Consider the following 6,000-nt stretch of genomic DNA (forward strand, 5'->3'; position numbering starts at 1 on the left):
ATATCAATAATAATAGTAAATATACGAATGTATGTAACGCAGAATAATACGAAAGAGAATAATTCTATTCTAAATATGGGATTTCTACCTGCAGTAGATGTGTGCCACTACCAAGTTTCTATGTTGTATACTGATTACTGATCCATGTAGAAACGCATAGTTTTGTTCAAGTATAGTTTAACAATGCATGTGACTAGATTTGTTCTGTAAATGACAATTGCTTATTCCAATATAATCTTGTCACAAATACATGATTAGTCGTTAAAATTCTTATTTGTGCATATTAATTACAAAATAAATTTAGTTACAAATATATTTTTGTAAAAATATATAATTAATTTGAATTTCATATTTACTTTAGAATAAAAAATATACTTAAAGAACTAACCTTTGGATGATGATTTGAAAATTAAAAAATCTTTTTATATTATTTATAAAAAATAAAAAAAAATTAAAAAATATTTTTTAATTATTATATTATTTATAAATTTCTTTAGCATTAAGAATTCTATAAAAATTTTATAAGAAATTCACCATTAATTGTTTTTCTGTAATTTATTATTATTTTTTGAATAAGTCATTAAAAATGAAAAAATATTAATTACGAAACAAAATTTTTATTTTTATTAAATATTATGTATTTGAAATTCTTATTTTACTTATATATTTCTAATTTTGTATAATATAGAAACTTAATAGATATTTTTAATGCTCATAATTTTTAATACAGTGAAATTTTTATTTTATTGATTTTTTAATTAACCAGTTTCTTAGCATTTTATAAACAAATTATATATTTCGCAGAATAATATTTTCAGAGAATATTTTCTATATTTTGAAAAGAAATTATTATAATAATTTATACACATAAATAATTATCATCTTAATTCCTTAATTCTTAAAAATTTAATTACTTTGTATTACTTTTTCAATTTTTACAAAATTAATTGATTATTCTATTATATTGAAAAAAAATGTGATAACTAGATTGTTTAACATATATTTTTTTTTATTATCTTATGAAAATGATTTATTGTGATAAAAAAAAATATTATATTTGAATAGTTTTATTTAATATTTTATATAATATTTAATAATTTATGTATTAGTAATTATAAGATTTTGAATGATTTGCACATCTTTATTCTTCGTCTTTTTGTCTTATGATTCTTCAAATTGATTTACTATACATACATTTAACATTTAATTTTTTAGTTCAAAATATTAAATAGTAGGTATTTATATCCTTCATCACACTTTTAACAAGGAGGATAACTGTTCTTATTTTAGGTGCTATTGAGATTAATTCTTAAAGCTTCTTAACCACCCACGATGAGCTTTAAACAATTCGCTGACATAAACATTAATACATGTTCTTCGATGTCATTGAGTTTAATATATTTTTAACTTAATATGAATGAATAGAATAAAAAATAATAAAATTCAATAATTTTATTCCGAAAATACCATTTATCTTAATATGTAAATGATGTTGATATCTTTAAAAGAATATAATAATTATTTTATTATTTGATATGAAGAAAAACAATATACATTAACGTACATAGCCACAGAAATATTAGAGAGAAAATTCTTTTTTGATAAAAAAAAGAGATTGGTTTTTTCTATATAATAGAGACGGTTAATATTTTATAATATTATGAAACTTTGAATGTTATGAATTATTACTGAAGATTTTAATCAAAATTAAGAAAAAAAAATATTATAGTTATATATAATTATCATATTAATAAAATGTTTGTATGTGTTCAACCAATAAAGTATTCCATAACAAAAATTATTCTGAATTTTATTTATTAAAAAAAAAGAAAAAGAAAATAATGAATATTAAATGAAAAAGAAACAATAAAAATAAAATTTCGCATTTTTTTAAAAATAATAATCACTAGCCAAATAAATATTACCATTTTTTTAATTAAAATAATTTAAAATATAAAATATAAATATAATAATAATTAAATATAAATATAAATATAAATATAAAATATAAAAATATATATTTATAATAAACAGAAATTTATGTTACAATTCAGAATTTTTTAAAATTAGACTATAAAAATATTAAATCATAAAGATGTACAGATATTTTTTAAAAAAGATTTGTTTATATCTTCGTTATTTATGGAAAAATTGGAATTAGAATTTATAAATAATAAATATTATAAATATTTAATGTTTTATAAATATTTTCAATTATGTTATGTATGTATGCTAAAAATATTTGCAAAATATTTATTTTCTTTCAAATTTTTAAAATTCCGAAAATTGAAAATTTTCTTTTTTAATTGTTTTATAAAAATTTTTAAATAATTTTATTAATTAAATTTTTAAATAATTAAAAAATAATTTTTAAATTTTTTCTACAAAATCATAAACACATTAAAGCTTATAATCTTTATATCTAAGGAATATTTATTGGTATAATTATGAAATATGAAGTAATTAATTTATAATCCTCTATATTGCATTTCAATATATTGTATTTCAGTATTATGGTAACACATATCTTAATTACATAATAAAAATTTAAAATTTACTTTTTATTATTACTTTTATTAAGGAAAAAAAAGAGGCATTTAATTCTAGTAGAATTTGAAATATTAAATAATTATTATTTAAAACTTAAGAATTATATATATATCAAAAAATATATTTAATATATGTAATAAGTTGAAATTTTTACTATAAGTAAAATTAAGAATATATATTAAAATAAGATAAAAAACAAGAATAATATATATATTAAGATTTTATATTGCATTAAGATTTTATTTTAATGAAAAACATAGAATAAAAGTTTTGTGTTTAGAATTTCGTTTTGCAGAAAATCAAATTTAAAAAATTTTGTTTATCAAATATATGAGTTTGGCAAATTTTCTGTTAGATACAATTAAATAATTCGTAGAAAAAACACATTATTTAATGAATAACGTTAAATAGTCAATGATTAATTAAAAAAAGTTTTATTTTACATTTTTTAGTTATTTTCACATATAAAATAATATCTTACTGATTAAGTTAAGTATATAAATATTTGATTGATTTTCAAATCTGTTTTTCCTGAAAATGAAAGCTTTAACACAATTTTTGTTATTATCGATATTTGTCATATTTTGAGCAGTAATATAATTCTACTCTTATCTGTATCATGAATTAATCAATTATCTAATCTTATCTTTTAAATTATCAAATTGTTTATATCTTTCCGATAAATATAATTCAAATATTATTATATACAACAATCAAATTATTCATATTTGATAAATTTTCAAATTTGTATTCTTAAAAACGAAATTTTCAATGCAATTTTGTTATTTTTAATTTGTTATATTTTTAAATTAATACTACCTCTCATTTGTATCACGAATTTAATGCATAGTATATCAAATTATGATATAATGGTATCAAAATATATATAGTATAAGTAAATATAAATAGTATAATATATGTACCTCTTTCTATATTTAATTTTTTTCCATATATTTAATATAGATTAAAAAAAAAAAATTTTGTTCAATTATATTAAACATGGATTATATTATATACTATATGATAAATGCATCAAGATTTCAGATGCATATTTTAAAATATGTTGTAAAAATTATTTATAACGCACTTTATTATTCAAATATATCACTATCAGTATTAAATAATGAAAAATATAATTGAAAATTATTTTAACATAGATGATGAATTATAATATTAAAAAATTAAAAAAATTCTTTGAAAGCGCAATACATAATTAATTTCTTGTTATAAATTGTCATAATAATATTATATATAAATTATTGCAGACAACAATGATATATATAATTGTTAAAAAATTGTGATGAAAATTATTACTTAAATATAAGTTTTTGTTAATAATAAAAGATATTTTTCTTAGTTGTTTGTATTCTTTTTTTTTAAAAGAGAAAAGGAAGGATTAATTTATTGAGTGATCCATTTAAATAGTTTCATGCTAGTTTCGTGTTTAAGAAATTATTTATTAATTTTAATATGAATTTAAAATTAAATTCTTCATTTCATCTCTATGAATTACATTATTTTAAATTGATAATAAGTTTTATTAAAAATATTTATTAAATACTTTTAATATTAATAAAAAAAGAAACAAATTTTACATACATACATATATGTGTATATATAGTATGTATATATAGTATGTATGCATATCATAGAAAAAAAAAATTAATTAGAAAAAGATTAAAGAAAAGATTACCAAATGTATTCATAATAAAATTAAATAATTAATAATAAAATTTAACTAAATCAAAATCAATATTATAAAAATTTAGAAATGTTTGCTTCTAATACAATGTAATTTTGTATTTGCTTCATATTGAAAAATCTCTATTGTGAATTTGCGTTCATTGGTTTATTGAAAAAAATGTGTTCATAAATATATGATGTAATAGAATAGTAAATATTATGTTATATGCGAATCCATTATGAATATCGGAAATTTATTAGTACTGCTTATATCTATTAATAATACATAATATGTGTTGCATTTTCTATTTATATTATTATTGAATATATTGATATAACATTAATACTTGTATATTTTTTGTTTATTAATATTATTTTCGTTTGCTATAAAAATTTTTTTACATCGAAATATAAATTTAACTTAAATTATCATATACATATCATTAAATCATATACATTACTTGTTTATTTTATTTTAATAACATGAATTTGAAATGAAATTTGTACAAGTCAAAATTTAACTCTTTTATCACTAGAGCTTTTATATTGAAATAATTTATATTTGAAATAATTATATTATATATTATATAATTTATACGATCACTAGTCAATAGTCAATTGACTATCAATTATTTCAATTATTTGATAATTATTTTTTAATTGACAATATCAATTATTTCTTTTTTTTTTTTAGATAAACAATTATAAAAATCAAAAATCAAATATAAAAGTTAATTAAGATTAAAACTCGATTATTAAATTTAAATAATTGAAATTTGCATTTAAAGCGACACAAAAATAAATAGTATTGGTTGGCAACTAAGTAATTGAGGATTTCACTCATAGATGACTTCAGTTGAATTTTTAGGTTTGCTGGCGTAGTCCAAATGTAAAACACATTTTGTTATTTGATAGTTGGCAATTCAGCTGTCAATCAGTAAAAAAAGTTTTTTGATCGGTTGCATAATTTTCGTTTGACGTTCGTTGAAAAATGGAAAATCAAAAGGAACATTATCATCATATTTTGCTTTTTTATTTTCGCAAAGGGAAAAACGCATCGCAAGCTCACAAAAAGTTATGTGCTGTTTATGGCGACGAAGCCTTAAAAGAACGGCAGTGTCAAAATTGATTTGACAAATTTCGTTCTGGTGATTTTTCACTCAAAGACGAAAAACGCTCTGATCATCCATTTGAAGTTGATAACGACCTAATCAAAGCAATAATCGATTCGGATCGTCACAGTACAACTCGTGAGATTGCAGAGAAGCTTCATGTATCACATACATGCATTGAAAACCACTTAAAACAACTTGGCTATGTTCAAAAACTCGATACATGGGTTCCTCACGAACTGAAAGAAAAGCATTTAACGCAACGCATTAACAGCTGCGATTTGCTAAAGAAACGTAATGAAAATGATCCATTTTTAAAACGACTGATAACTGACGATGAAAAATGTTTACAATATCAAGCGGAAAAGATCGTGGAGCAGGCTACGTGAACCAGCTCAAACAACATCAAAAGCTGGTATTCATCAAAAGAAGGTTTTGTTATCAGTTTGATGGGATTACAAAGGAATTGTCTATTTTGAATTCTTACCACCCAACCAAACGATCAATTCTGTTGTCTACATTGAACAACTAACGAAATTAAACAATGCAGTTGAAGAAAAGCGGCCCGAATTGACAAATCGAAAAGGTGTTGTATTCCATCATGACAATGCAAGGCCACACACATCTTTGGTCACTCGGCAAAAATTATTGGAGC

Source organism: Apis mellifera, linkage group LG2 (genome assembly GCF_003254395.2).
Source record: "Apis mellifera strain DH4 linkage group LG2, Amel_HAv3.1, whole genome shotgun sequence".
Classification (NCBI taxonomy): Eukaryota; Metazoa; Arthropoda; class Insecta; order Hymenoptera; family Apidae; genus Apis; species Apis mellifera.